This window comes from Hemitrygon akajei, unplaced genomic scaffold, assembly GCF_048418815.1.
Source record: "Hemitrygon akajei unplaced genomic scaffold, sHemAka1.3 Scf000104, whole genome shotgun sequence".
Taxonomy (NCBI): domain Eukaryota; kingdom Metazoa; phylum Chordata; class Chondrichthyes; order Myliobatiformes; family Dasyatidae; genus Hemitrygon; species Hemitrygon akajei.
Window position 1 is genome coordinate 888,549 of NW_027331990.1, and position 16,657 is coordinate 905,205.

Sequence of the window (16,657 nt, forward strand, 5' to 3'; positions counted from 1 at the left end):
TCGCAGAACAACGATAACTTTGTTCGCTATATCAGCTAATTTCATGTTATTTTGGATACCCCGTGTAGGTCATTCTCTGAAGTGGCAAGCGGAAAACTATTTTTACCTCAATGCATATTTGAGTTCCCCAGTATATATACTGCAGCAATCTGGATTGATGTTGCATATGCTCAGCGTGTGCATCAATACTTGTTTCTGTACACTGACACAGAGGAAATGCATGAAAGAGCTGAAGAAAGGGATCAAGTGTGTGTTTACATTAAATGGCCATCTGTATAGATAACGCCCATGTCTAATTGCAATTCAGCAGAGTTTTCGAATAAAACAATTTTAATAATGAACAGATTTGGCAAATATATCATACATTCCAACAATCATAACTCAGTCCATCTTTCAATCGGAAAATCCAGGAAAGATTTATTTCAGTTAAGATAGGAAACTGGGCAAATGGTCAATTAGCTGGCGTGATAGCTACATAGGTTGAATCTCTCCGCACTATCGCAGAAGCTTGACAACCACAAGGACAAAAATGGCTTCAGGACATTCCCGGATTCAAGTGTTTCAAAATTGACGGGATCGAGTCGAAGAGTGAGAGTGTAAAAGAGTGCAATTGAAACAAGGGGAGGGCATGATAATAACACAGCTGATGAAAAGGCAGAAATTGCGGAGAGATTGTTAACTGATAGATTGTGAGTGGAACACAAAAGCAGAAAGGGAGCAATCGGTCTGTTGCGAGAATACTGTAAAGACCATACACTCCTCTCCCTATAGCAAAAAAAAGGATAAAACAATAAATTTTTCCGGAAGCAGGCAATTTAAACTTCACGAAAATTCATTGGCACTTCCTCGCGTTGAAAGCTTTAGATATGACTGAATTTCTCAGTTGCCTACAGAAAAGAGTCCTGGCACAATTAGCGGACAGGCGGAGCAGAGAACAGTCCATCCAGGATCACGTACAAGAAAATGAAACGGACCAGGTGACAGATCTCCTCGCGAGTCAACTATTTGACATTTCGTATAACCTTACACCGGCATAGAAGTTGACAGTATGGATTGTATTTAATTGGTGCTATTAGGTAGGAACTTGGGAGACCAATTTGGGAAATAGTGTACACCTTGAAATGCCCAACAGATGATACTCAATACAGCACTTGCATTGGTGTTGAGTATAGACTTGGTTCACTGAGGCGAAGGAGGGAAGTTAATGTAAAGTAACGCTGGTTGATAGGAAATATAAGGTTCAGGAAGAAAGGAATAGGCAGGGCAAAAGATACTTAAGGTTCAGGAAGAGAGGGATAGGCAGGGCTAAGGAAAGTCACCAGATAGCCAGGAAGGAAATTAACACCGAACATAGAAGGGGACATGGGAAGGCCGTAGAGAGTCGCCTTAAGCTACGTGAAGAACAGAAGTGTGACGTGACAGAGAATGAGAGATGTCGGAGGTGAAATCGTAAGCATGTGTCTGGAGTGCAAGGAGGCAGTGAAGATCCTTACTTTGCTTCGGTATTTACCAGTGAGCGGGACCTTGATGAATATGGATTAAGCGTAAAAAACAGATATGTCAAAGATAACAATTATGCGCTGGAAACTTGTAAAACTTTAAAATCACCATTCCCCGCTGCCAGAAGGGATGTACATTGCAGAAATCGGGCGAAGATATCGCTGCGATTTTGGACATTATATTTGTGTTCTCACTGGGCACAGAAGTAGTATCGGAGAATTGGAGGATGGCAAAAGCTTTTGTTCTTTGTTCAATTAATTCAGTAGGAGTAGTCCTGAGATTTACAGGCCAGTGAGAATTTCGTCAGTAATTGGCAAAGTATTGAGAGGATTCTTAGGGAGGGAATTTATGATTATCTGGAGAAACTGTCGTTTATGATTTTGTGAGGGTATGCCGTCCCCCTATGAGCCTGACTAATTTTTTTGAAAAGTGAAAAAATGCAGATTAATTCAGGACAGTCTGAGTGGGGTGTATTAATTTTGTGAAGTGTTTGACCAGGTCAACATTTTAGGTACTCTCACATTGTCAGACGGCATTGCATCTTGGGAAACATGGTTGCGTAGGCTCAGAAATGGCTTATTAATATAAGGCAGATTAGGCAGTAGATGGAGGGAGTTCTGCCTGGACGACAGTGACCAGTAATGTTCCGCAAGGAAGCCATAAACTTTAGTTAACTTTGTAATTATATCTCTGCTCTGCTGTTGCAGTGTTTTGAGAGACAGGCTTTAATTTGACCATCCTGCAGCACTGAGATATATTATTGAATAATGCTAACGATGCAGACAAAATGCTGAATTTCAGAATGGAGCTGCCCGTTATATAATCGGAACTCCCGTTTGCATAACACGGGGCAGAAGCTACAAAAACATTGAAACAATCTTTTCCAATGGAACGCTCAAAGTTGACATTTCAAAGTCTTCAGCAGCATCCTTTGGTGGTCACCAAATGAACAAACCCCACAACATGCGAATTACATATTCCAAATATGTCCTCATATCAATTTACCGTTGAACAGTGGGGTTATCGTACACGGACTAGATACACTGATCCCTTTAACCCTGATTCCACATAGCCGGTGGGAAATCTGCATCTCCCTCTGAAATCAATACCAAAACAGAAAATAAAATAATACCGTCTAAATGTGGATGTAGATAGAAAGAAAAATCCAAGCTTGAACTTCTCAACCTTCAAAATCGTTGCAGGTAACTGACGTACAGAGAATAAACAGTTAATTGCCAGAATGAAGTTCCACATCAAATATTCTAAAGAGCAGAGGAAAGGAAGATGTGGATTGCAGCCCACAGACACTAATATTTCATGTAATTTCGGAAAATATAATCTTGTGAAATTACATCAGTTCCTGGAAATTGATTTCATTCGACAAAACATACATTTTCAGGCAGTCACATCTTGATGTGAAACAGAGTATTAATTCAAACATCTTGTCAATATAAACAGACCTCCAGTCCGGAATTATCGTGCTTACCGCATTACTTATGGAGTGCAGGTATGTTCCTTTAGTGTAATACCTCCTTTATAATCTCACACCTGCACTTTCTTACTGACATGCTATAACCATTCATTTTACTAAGTTTTTATGCTTCATTACGAGTAAGGACAGAGTGATCAAACAGTACCAAAGACGTTCTAGATTCGTCGGTGCAGCGAGACTCTAAAAATCAATACCAAGTATATGTGAGTTCTTGCTCTAAATTGCCTGGATATAATGTGGATTCATTGAGGCCCTTGGCACAACAGGTCTGGAACTGACGTAAATGCAGCTGGGTGCTGACCACTCATTTGGCTTCATTTGGTTAGCACATCTAGCGGCATTCTCTATTAATACCCAAAAATTACTTACCGGATTCTTTATTTCTCACTTCCTTCTCTATCCCTGTAGTCTAGGCAACGTCAAGAGTTAAGGATTCGGCTGTTTTATAAGGCTACTATGTGTTACGGCCGAAGGATATGCTCAGATTGAGACACTGTCTGATCAATTTGCTTTCCTTTGCGGTATCTAGATGGTGTATTGTTTTCCGTCATCTGTTACCTGTAACGGCTCCAGTGATCATCCGCGGGCATTGATGTCCCAACATCCTAAGCAACATCCCTTATATTCTGAAGCGGAAAATATGTAGTGCATGTTATATACTTGCTTCAGTTTCAAGCCCCTGTTTCTTTACATTGTGTCTTCTCTCTGTTCGCAAAAGTGGAATGGATGACAATAGTACTGCCGACAGCAGTACTGGGTTCTTTCTGGTTTATGCTGTCAGGAGAGATTTGGAAGCAGGCTGTCAGTAAATGTCTTAACCGTTACCACTCCATCATTAACGTCCCATCGTATTGCAGATCCAAAGCCCACATTATTTCTCTCTGAATGGGCAATTTGACACTACAGCTTTTCAACCTGATTCAGATACTTCATGTGATCTCTGACATTTTTTCTCTGATAAAGATTTCGACATTGCATGCATGATATGATTAAATCAGTGCGCTTGTTTCTCAATTCTTCCACTTCAATACTGATGTGCTTCTTATCACTCAGTCATTTCTTTAGAATGTTTTCAAAACTGGTTCAACGCTTGAATAATTCTAATCAATCCCGCTCTATTTTAACCTCCTGCCGAATTTTGGTTGAAGTCCGCACTTCTTAATAATAATCTAAATCTTTATCACAGCGTTTTTAATTTTCCTCATGCCCCCTTTACCAACGTACTCTCACACTGAGGACAATTCCTCATTACGTACTTCTCCATCAGAATATTAAAAAAAAGAACAAGCTCTGAGTGCGGTGTGATAGTTATGGGTGACTTTCAATTCCCAAATATTGAGTGGCAGAAGCCAGTGATTAATTGATTCCAGGAAAGTGAATTAATAGAGAGATTGATTGATTGTTTTTGACCAGAAATGTTAATGCACCAACATGAGGAGAGTCTTGTCTAGGGTTTATATTTTGTAACATCCAGGATAGAATTCTGAGAACGGATGTTGTTGTTCATTTAGGAACAAATGATTATAACATTGTTAGTCTCGTTTTATTTGGGAGGGGGAAGGTATATCATTAAAAAGCCAAAACCATTACATCGAATGTCGTACAGGCAACATTTGTGCAGATGCAGCTAAGACTTTAGAACGCAATCTGGGCGATGGGTCGATGAGCAGCAATGTGGTCGATTTAAAGAGGGAACACACGCAGTGCAAAACAAAATTCATTCACAACTTCGGGAGACGTACTATGAGCAATCAATCAAAGTTCAAAGTAAAATCTATTACCAAAGTACATGCATGTCCCCATCTACAACCTGAGAGTGTTTTTATGTGTACATACTTTGCAAATCTATAGAAGAGTACATGGATGTATAAAGGTCTATATATATATATATATATATATATATATATATATATATATAGAAACCCCTAACATGTATTTTTCGAAAGTCTTTGACGAGTGGTGAAATACCCAAGGTCAGGAAATACGCTAGTGTTTCACGGTAAATTAGAAGGGTGTCTGTATAGACCCTCGCAAGTAAGCGTAAAGTGAACCGTCGGTAGGAAAACGGAAACAACATGCAAAATGAAATGCAAAAGCAGCTGCTAAGAACAGGCATGTTAGCAGAAAGCCAGCATTAGTTCCAAAAGTGGACATCGTGTTTTACTAATATGCTAGAGTTCTATGAAGAGGCAAATAAATTCATGATAACATTGGAGCAGTTGATTATTTGCCTGGCCTTACAGAATGTTGTTTTTAACAAGGTACATCACACGAGGCTAATAATCAAATTACAAAATTAGGAACTCAGTGTGAGGTGTGAAATGGGTGCAGACCTGCCCCAAAAACAGAAAACAAAGAGTTATGGTGAGATTTTCATTTTCACAACTCGAAGATGTTGGACATAGGGTTCTGCGGGGCTCGGTTGTGGGTCGGCTGCTGTTTTTAATTTATGTTGATGTTCTCGATAAGCACATAACAAATAATCTCGTTACGCTTGCCAGTGTCAACAAAAAAAGCAAATTAAGCATTGTGGACAGTTCATACAAGGACGGCTAAACGGACCCCATGACTGCACGATATAAGCTATGAAGAAAGATAGAACAAATTAAATGGTCTTAGCTTAGGTAGATGTAGAATGAGAGAAGACACGCTAGGAGTTATCAGAATCGTTAGTGGTGCTTCAAAGCTAATTCCTCATCAAAACATGGGCCATAGGTGGAGCTTGGTTTAAAGGGCGATCTCAGATCAATATCAGGAAGCGCTTCAAGTAGGGTTTAAACAAGCAAAACCGAGGGAACGAATCTAGTACAGGAAATATGAGAAAGTATGTGATTTCTATTTGCAACGTGGATGGAAAGTACTCGTCTGGGCAAAGGGATTGCTAACAGCTTTAGGTAATTTTACAAGCCATAGGTTTCGTTATTATTATGTAAATGAACTGAACGAGACACTGAGTCTGTGAAATGCATGTCAGAGCTTTTTGTAGAAAATCAGAACAATTAGAATTGTCGGAAATATCCGCAGTGACTGAGCAGTTTATTGCGCTCGTTGCTCACAGTGTCCCTGCTAGAAAACCCAAAGGAATACTTCACTATCGCCTTGACTCCCAATTTCCAAATTTTCATTTGGCCCTGTTGCTCAGTCCCCATCCTCATCGCACTCTGAGCTCTGATCAGCAGCAAGGTCCTAGAGAGATTAAAAATAAGACTGAGTAATAGCACTTTATTTTCTGGGTTTGTGATACAATATATTATTGTGAGGTGCATTTCAGAAATTCAATGTAGCCCTGTTTGACCCCCTTTATTCCCTTTTCGCTCCTCGGATTCTCCTGCAGTCTGCCTGTTTCTCTGCATGGGTCTCTGGTATGAGTCTCCCCGCCTGTCAGCAGAAATCTGTTATTATTTTTTTTCAAGCTGGTAAACGCTGGGTTCCCAGCCCGCTCATTTCTCAATTGCCAGCAGCGTGTTACAGATAGGCAGAACAATGACGGACTTAGGGAATCGTCTTGGGAAAACGTCTCTGTTTATTTTGGTAACGCTTTTTTGGTTGTTATTAGACAAAGTGGTTATAGTATACGAATAATTTAAATAGTGTCCAAGTAATTTCATAAATATTGGGTGTAGATATTAAGAACGTCCGTTAACTATGAATGTGGGTGAGTGTAAATGTCTTCTTGGTAGTGAATGTAGCAACATGAAACTTTTCAGCTTTTCCACCGGGCTTGATTTAGAATGACGGAATGTATTAATAATTGTCCTTTAGTTGCGAGTTTCATGTTGTTAGATTTTTATATGCAGTAGATTGTAAACAAGTTAGAAGACGATATTTTTATGCATCATTTGTGATTTCTCCTTTGGGTAAATAATATGGTTTAGCATCTCTTGAAGTGCTGTCAATTTTTCTCGTATTTTAAGAAAATAGTTGATATGCGTTAATAGATACCGAGCAAGGCAAGTATATTTTTTAACAATATTGATGAATATTATCATTGACAGTTCTTTTCCACTTCCAGGTATCTTTGTAATCTCTTCCGAAATATCCGCTGTAACAAGGCATTCGCAATTCGTCAGTCGTGTGTGCGTTATTTCCCTCCCTTATCCAACTTACTTCTTGATTTGCGTAAAGCTGTTTGACCTGACATTAGACCAAAATTTCATTTTCTCTGTGTTTGTTTAATTTCTGTGTAAGGAATTTTAACATTTTGATGCATCGAATTTAGGTTCAATATACTGTATGACCCCTCCTCATTCTTTCTGAACTGATAATTTTGTTTTCTTCGTCTGATGCATTTCATGTTCTATTTACTCTTGTTTTACCTGCACAAAGCTTTTGTTTTAATGTATATACAATTAATGATATTAATCTGAAACGGACCTTATATCTGCTTAGCATTTCCTTCGTTTTTTTCTTGAAATTATTGATTATATTATTCATTTTATACTTTAGCCCTTGGCGGGCTACTTCTTAACGTTTCGATTTTGTTTCTTAATCTGCTCTGCCGTTTCGGGGTTTTCGTTTCATTACATCGTTTTGAGTACCTATAAATGAGTGCTCCAATTTGGAGCCACTTTACTGCATTCTGTTAATGCTGCATATTATGTGATTGTGTGTCGTTCTTCAAATGTTTCAAATTTCCTATACGATGTGATAATATAATGTTTTTGAGAGTCTTTAATTATTTTGACAATTTTTGTTGGTGATAATTATTTTGGTGAGATATATTTTGTTTCAGTATGTAAGGTCCGTTATTGTGTCGAGTGTAGTGTTAACTATTAGGATAATATTGTCTTTACTCTCAGCTTCATCATCATTCAGCAAAGGTTTTTCATTTGTGTTGTTGTTGTTGCTATAGTTGTACTTTCCTCAGTGCTTCGGTGGGTTGCATGTTAAATTTTTCTTGAGTAGTATTGCCCTGTTCTTTACATTGGCTTCTTTGTAGCTCTTGTATATTTTCATATTTGATCTAATTTAACATGTCTGTAGGGATTAAGTTCTTTTTGTTATCACTCTACGTTGATTTGATATTCTTTCTGTATTTACTTGAAAAGAAACGGGTATCTGAGAAATACTTAGTGCAATTCCAGCCTGTGATGTTGGTAGCTACTCTAAATTTTGGCTGTACCTTTTTCGATTTTTTCTTTGCCTGTTCAGCATTGCACCTATCGCAGCTCGTTTGCGGTCAGGCACGGCGCATATTCCAGGCATGCTTTGCAGATCCGCAGACATCTCTTCATTTCCAAAACGAAAGAGCATTCTTTTTTATTCGTAGAGGCAAGTTTTTGTTTCAGCCGCCAGTGACATGGAGAACAGACGCTGACCAAATCACCTCCCGTTCTGTTACAGATGTAACTGCATTTGTATCTGGTTTGGCCAACGGGTGGTATTTTTTCCCATCTGCAGTGTATTCCCCAATCCTCCACCTGGGGACGCGTATGATGGGGACGAGAAATAGTAATATTATTATACATTATTATTGCTATTATTATTTCTTATTAAAGAACTAAATAGGCTCTTTTGTTAATTGCTCGGAACCTCTGGCCATTTATTGGTGTTCAATGTTATGTGTTTCGAAAGGTTTCCATAAATATTACACTCTGGCTGGGAATCAGTATGGTAATCCGCAAGTAGTAATCATTTAATGCTAACGTACAGTGCGTTACGGATGATACCAGCTCTAGATAATATTACTGGGGCAATGCATAACAGGTTCATCTTCCGAAGTCTTTCAATTTCCTCTTTGAATTCAGCATATTTTTGATGTTTTTTTCTTATTTATTTCTATATGTTAATTGTGTGTGCAATGGTTATATCTACTAAATAACCCATCCATTCTTATTTATCTCGTATTATTATATACAGACGATTATTATGGATTGTCCTATCTGTAGTAACTGATCGGTCACAAGACGATTTGTGCTATTCTAATTCTAAAACAGAGTCAGGTGTGGATTTATACAATGGTGTTATTTCATATATGAGTTAAAACTTAAATCAAGATTTTGATAAATTATGTTTGCCACTGAAATGTGCCTGGGTAAGCAATTGGCTAGTATTAAACTGCAACAGGATCCTATAATACGTCCGTTTGCTTCTATTTTTATCTTCTCGGCATTTTCTGCGTTCATCCTCTTGAATTTACATTTATTTTATTATGTATTTTGATAACTCTTTTTGTGTTACCAAGCACACGAAAAATACAGTTTGTGGTTCAATTTTGAACCTGGGATTAACAAGGTAAAATTTAGAGAACCACAGCTTTCTATATTGGATTTCAGATGATCAGTTCAAGTAAGTGCCAGTTACAGCCACGACAAGTTTTTATATTAGTCAAATAACCTTGGCAAATTCCTCTTTATAAATTGTAGGAATGTGTCGGGATGACTGTATGTTGCAGCCGTTCTTAGAGAATAAAGAACATGCTCATTATAATGTGGGGAAACATCCAGATTATGTTTGTAGTTCACTCACTACTCACCTAGTTATGCTGTCAAATGGCAAAATTCTAAAAAGGGGGCACATTCTGCTCCATGTAGTGAAAAGAAAGAATACTGTGACGTTAATCGGAATTGTTGAGGAGTTGCATAACAGTTTCAGTTCTGTTTTATAAGATACTTGTATGATACTTGTTACTTTATATCATACTTCATATGATATATGATATATGTATCATACTTTATATGATACCTGTTCTCTATTTATGTTGCGTTCATCAGCAGGTAATAAAAAAATCATTTTGCTATTTATTTGTATTATATAGTATTGCTGCATCTAGCACACATTAAAGAAGGAAACTAATTTCCAGTTGCTACTCCCAAATGTTGCAGTTTTCAATGGGAAGTGGGGGGGGTGTCTACCTTTGGTGAGGAAAAAAAATGCAGGTTTATGATAAAGCTGAACAACTGACTGATCTGTTCTGATTCAGTACGAACGGAGACGTTAATTGCAAGCTGTTGCTTGTTTGAAGCAGAATAAAATGATGATGCATTCGAGTAGAGCCAAAAAAAAGCTTAACCTGACAGGCTAGATAGGACAGAGACAACGAGATTGAAGGAGAATAAGACTGAGGTGGTTCGAAGGGATAGAAACGAGACGTCGAGACAATAACACTGCAAGGAAGACCACAAAGCCAGGAGCTTGGTGCAGACAGACCCGCCATTCAACCAATGACCGATCCCTTATTAGTGATGTTCGATTCGATACAGTACCGTGCTAGTTTTGAATTGTTCAAGATCTACACAGTGAATTGCCAAGTCTAGATCAGTTGGTGATAGGTCAACACTGGAAGCATCAAAGGGCCCAGCACATCCACTCTAGCTATTCAAATACCTAGCTAACTAGCTAATGATTGGGTTGAGAGACTCAATTGCAACCTTTCATCTTTCCCCACAGATAAAAGGAAATTAAACTGAACTTCATTTGAGCCGTAATATTGCGCGGGAAACATTTTGGACAGAATGGCTGAACGTGGTCAAATATTGTGGAAAGACGCAAAATGGCTTATTATTTTGAGACTCTAGGCAATTGTTATGTATTATGCTGTTAGCATGTAGATGCAGCAAGCAATCACAAAGTTGAAATGCGAGCTAAAGATTATTGGGATATTTGATTATACGAGAAGAACATGTCTATGAAAATAACATTGATATATTGAGATCACATCCACAGTCTCATATAGTCTCCTCACATAATTCGCTATAAATGAGGCGGATGTGGATCAGCTTAGTTTCGGCGGGTACCTTGTTAGGACATTGGCTCAGTCATTTCAGGAAGTACTCAGTAGCTACGGTGTCGGTTGCAGGGCAGCAGAAACAATAGAATATGGTTTCAGAAGTTTTGCAATGTATGTACAGGTCTCAGCAGAACTGTTGCAGAGAAGGTTCTTACTTTAAAGGAAACTAAAATTGTTTATGTTCTGAAGCAAAGGAATCTTCCTCTGAAAACAGATCAGGTCTTTCTCCAGATATGCTTTCCAGTCAAAATGAGTCATCATACAGTATCTCCTTCTGCATTCAAACTTATACTTTTTAGATGTTGACTCATCTCTCTAGTCTCTGACGTCACAACGCATGCCCTAGAAAGACGCTTCCTCACACATGGTTCGGCAATGCCGCATCCACCTGGAAAAACCTCGGGGATTTACACACTGTCAGTTCTATCAGTGATCCGGAATTAAAACGATAATTCTAAGGACAGTTACCATAAAATAACGGGAGTTTTGCATCACTATTGGGGCTGCTTCGTTGATCCGTAGCAGTGGTTGCTAAATAAAAAAATCCGTGACAACCCGACATTACGTATCAGGCAAATCTCTGCTCATTTAGAGGGGATAAAATATTGACAGCGCTCATTGTGCGTCTGGAATTACCAGCTTAGGAAACCGGTTGGAACAAAAGCTCTTTGGAAATAGTTGTTCTCATTGGATCGACATTTAGAAGCTGGTTGCGGAGTAGATATACAAAGGTAGAAACTTATGGATTACAGCACGGATTTCGGGAACCGGAGACTGAATACAAAATATTGTACATGCCTCTAGATTCCCATCAACATTTGGTTTTCCTAATGAATACCAGATTTTTCACTTGCTCCCTGAATTTTGACTGAGTCGCTACGTAAATAAAAGTGTTTGTGCAGCAGCTTAAAATTCTCAGCAAGAATCCGACCTTATAAAATATATATTCAGAATCATTCAACTCTCCTCCAGTTCCTGTTATCTGATAATAGAGAAACTCTGAAACATTTGTCAGCCACAGGAGGATGAAGCTGCCGGAGAGGGTGAAGAGTAAAACTACAGATCTCCGCCTGCTCTCCATCTCCGGGTCACTGCGACTCTCCCCTTTGGTCTGATGCCTCAGCCCCTTTCGGACCCGACTGGCCACTAAGATGTGTCTGACAGTCAGAGCGTTGAGCAGCAAAATTGCAGCGAAAGGCAGTACTGGAGTTAATACCGTATCAAACCAGTCAAATCCAATCCATCCCGGATCAGTGTAGTATCTTAGTTTGACAACAGTGAACCACGGTACATTGTTAATAATTTCTCCTGGTTCAAGCGTGAAGTAGAAGGGGACGTTTTTCATACAGAAGAACAAGCCAGCTACTGCCAGAACCTTGGTCGCTGTCTTCCTGGTACAATATTTTGCTTTCAGCTTGTGGAAACAAATGGCGACAAAGCGATCAAATGTGAAAGCGACAGTGAACCATGCAGAGTAGTCGAGGGCTATAAGAGACAAGACAACTCTAACACTGTCCACGGGAGTAACGTTCAGGACACTCACTGGGAAATAATGTTCGCTGATCCGATACAAAATTACCTCAATGATAATGACCATCAGATCTGCCGTTGCCATGGCCACCAAGTAGCGAGTGGTGCAGGTGGACAAACCGCACTTCCTCTGGGACAGGACTGTAATCGCCAATAAATTCACTGGGGAAACAGAATTAAGAGGCATTATGGATTAAAATAGATACTCTTATAAGAAAAGTGGCTGATATATTTAATCAACGAAATCAAACCAAAACCTTTGCCCTGGAGGAGTGAATACTGAGAGTACACCTGACTCTGGAGAACAACAAATCAAGTTAGGGGTGAAATAGGCGCAGAAAGATTGGTCGAATCAAACGGATTTCCATTTTTTAACCCGTGCAGAGCGTGTAAGCAAAGCAACTGGACACCGAAGGGAAGGAAGAAGACGTTCAGAGGGCAGACAAAGCTAGTCCGTTGTTCAGAAGAAAACGGTTTCATTACAGGACTACTGTCGCAATGAGTACAATTCATTTTTTTTCCTGTGAATGTCCTGCCATTATGTGCCCGGTAAGGGAACATACCAACTGAAACCGTCTTAGTCTATCCTACCGATGAGTTTCCTTTGCGCAGCGCTGGCACACCAACCTAGACAGTGTCCGTGAAGGCTGCTTACATTTACGGCTTTACCGTACGTTTCATAGAGTTTTCTCACTCACGTGTCTGCAAGTAATAGGCAAACTACTGGAGGAAAACTGTGTAAATGAGCAAAAGATTATCACCGCACGAGGGTTTGGGAGCAGGTAGCTGATCTAGTAAGAAGAGAAAAAAAAACTCCCTGTATTCTACACGAAGACGTCACACTCACGGAGTTGCTGTGTTCGAGGATTCGCTTACCTGGAACGCCAATCAGGGCAATGAGGACATAAAATATTTTCTCGACAGAGTAATACGCTTCAAGCATTTTCTTTTCACGCAATTAGCCGGTCCGTTTAGGTTACAGGCATTCTTTTTGATTGAATGTTTTCGTCGATGCAGTTTATATCCTTTATGACCTCCACTGGGACCATGGTTCACAACTACTACCATTGGATTCTAGAAATGAGAACAAACAGATGACGCCATCTCAGTTACATTCCCGACGTGGCAGATTTTGTAAATGAGCAGACCTGAAACATTTAATCCTATCATACCAATTGTTTAAACTGCAGCAGTTCCATTGCAGTAAATGGGATACCTTTTCAAATGCCAACAGCCCATCTCAGTTTCTCATATATTTGGAATGGTGTGTATTCTCCCTGTCATTTACAAACTCCCTTTAGACACCGGAATCGGTGATGAACTGTTTACCAATGCTATAGTCGAGTATGCATGGTATTCAGGTATTCATATAATTAGGCCCCCATTCCTGGCCTAAATATGGACAGAACAGTTGAGCGATAGCGGCCTAAGAAATGTGTGTCTGCTCTTCATCACATTTTCTTGAATGAGTCTAAGGCTACTCGTGAAAATGAACATGACGGACGTCAGTGGGTGTTTGTGACTGTCCCAGTACCTCTACAAAGGAAGATATTTACGTTTACAACAAATCAGTAGATTCGGCATACTGGATTCCTAGTGAATATTACCCAAGTTCAGTCATACTCTGGCGGACACGCCCTTGAAAAACTTTAACTGTTTATTTATTTCCATAGATGCTGCCAAACCTGCTGTGTTCATCTAGCATTTTGTCTGTGCTGCTTTCCTTTCCAGCATCTCCAGCATTCCTTGTGTTTTTCATTTGCTACTCCACTGCAAACTAACTTCGAGGGGTGCCTACACAGAAAAAGTTTAAATCTTCTTCAATAATAAAAAAAACACATTTTCTTCTGTTCCATACTCGAACAGCTTTTCTGTTCTCACTTATTTATCAATTGCCCTCTTCCTTCTCTTTCTCCTAACATCCATCCCGTTTGCATATTAGATTGCTTCCTCTGCAGATCGTTACAATTCCCAGCCACCAGGCTTCACCTATCAGTTTCTTGCGGAGATCACATAGCTGAGCGAGGCGTCAGGGTAGCTAACTCGTGAGGATAGGCGTCGCATGGGAAGAGAAACCAGAACAAGGCACAATCAGATCTTAAAACAGATCTTGCAAAAGCACCTTCCATTAAGACCCGGACCTCTCCGAATCATTCCCTTTTGAGGTCGCTGCCACCAGTAAAACAGTATCAGCTTTGTAACTCCGAAGATGGCAGACTGACGCCAGAGACATTTACAGATCGAATGCTTACTCCGATGGAACGAGATAAATACTATTCCAAGGTCATTATCGATGCTTTGGCCAGTTAGACATTTTATTTATTTTGTGGCTTTTAATCCTGAGCATACTCCAATTCATCTGTAAGCAAGATGCAACTGTCAGTCAAATTCCACTAGTCAGATTGAAATTGCTATCACAGAGCTGTAACGTCGAAAGTTACAGTCGAAAGTGTGAACAGTGCTGTCAGGTTCGCTGACAATTTAACTTTCGGGATTAACCTCATCAGTGTCCGAAGAAACTAGTATAACAAAGGAAATGGCCTTTCATTCTTATCTTAAATTGAAATCAAGAGAGAGCAACAGGGTCATGAGAATGGAATGTTGATATTTATGGATATTTATTGGCGGACGGCGATTAGTTAAGGACAAAGAGTGGTTTGCAAGATCTGTCATATATATACGGAGGGTGTAAGAGTACAGATAGAAAGTATTACGAGCAATCTGCCTAAATTAATGTGTACACAAGCGCCAGAACTTGCTTTTTTTTATTGTAGGCAACCTAGACGAATAAATTTTAGGGACGACATCACACACAGAGGGTATCTTTTAGAGACCATCAGCACCCCGCATGCGGTATATATTTGAGGAGGCGAAATAAAACACATTTGGACCAAAAAAGATGTGAACGCTCAGGAAAAAAAATAATGACAACCCTGGGTGGGAACGAGAAGATTGATGTTGGGCAAACTACGAACAAGGTATGGGTTGAGAGGGTGGTGGTTTATGTGGCAAATTGAATCCACAGTGATGTCACAGAAACCAAGATAATTTATACTAATGGGTTTGGTCAAGATAAAGCAACAGGGTCAGAAATTCGCAAAGGCGCAGAGAGGAAATAATTCTGAGGAATATAGGAAGTTATCGGGAACACAGATACTGAAAAGGATTATATTTAATAACTGTCATTGTCTGTTTCCAGATGGTAGAAGGATACATATGATATATTCGTGCCATTTAATTTTGTGCATCAAAAATGAAAAAGAACAAGGGAACAGATGAAGAATCTGTTTTGGTGTCAATGAATGCGAGCAGATGAAGTATTACAGTTGGAATTGTTTCCTCTGTGCCAAGTTCAATTCAGATAAATCGGATGTAAGACTCAGTTTGAAAACATCTGCGCTCTGTAGAAGGGAAATGTTTTAACTTGCAGACCAACTGTAAATGAACGTTTGCTGGAATATATTCTAGTGATAGAACATATTTCCACCGAGAAGTTAGAGACTTGTGGAACTGGTAATAACACCGCTAATGTTACACCCAGGAATTTGCAAGAGAGACGTTTTATCCTTTAGAATTGCTAAACGGGTCTCTTTTCAGATCAACGTCAGCATCTCATTGCAAAGCTTTTGTAAGTTATGATACACCGTTTCCACATTCCTTGTGAAACCAATGCAGTGGAATGGTTGAACACACAAACGGAACATTGAAGAAAATGCTAGTTAAAAGGGCTGAACAGCACTAGATCACACGGGTTACTGTCTCACCTTATGTCATTCTGCTAAACCGGACCAACGAAACTTCTTCTATTGGATTGATAATTTTTACTTTGATTACCGGGAGAGAAATGCGAGCGTTTGATATCCTGATTGGCTGGATTTATCAGAGCCCGAGAATGATGCTATTGTAAAAGACGAAAGGTACAGGAATTCATTCGCACTGTTAAGGAAGCTCATTTTCTTATCGCCGCCCATAGCTTCAGATCGAGAAAACTGCAGAAAAAAAGTGTGTTTACCGTGCGAACAGAACCTAAGGGGTGGAAAATGGTACAAAAAAAAAAGGTTCTCATCTCAGTTAATAACTCTGAGATCTGTAGGACCATACGGTGCCGTTGACAGAGCCAGTACATTGAGGTGATAGAAGATAAAACAAAAGCGGAGTATAAAAATATTATCACATGGAGTTAGATAGTGAGGTCGAGAGTCCATATCACTAAGCTGTTATCATACTGGGGACAGTCAATTTGATATATTTGCTTACAAAAGTTTGGGCACTCCTGGTCAAAATTCCTTTCACTGTGAATAGCTAAGCGAGTAAAAGATTACCTGATTCCAAAAAGTTCAAGATGACACATTTCTTTAATATTTAAGCAATATTACTTTATCATTTCCATCTTTTACAGTTTCAAA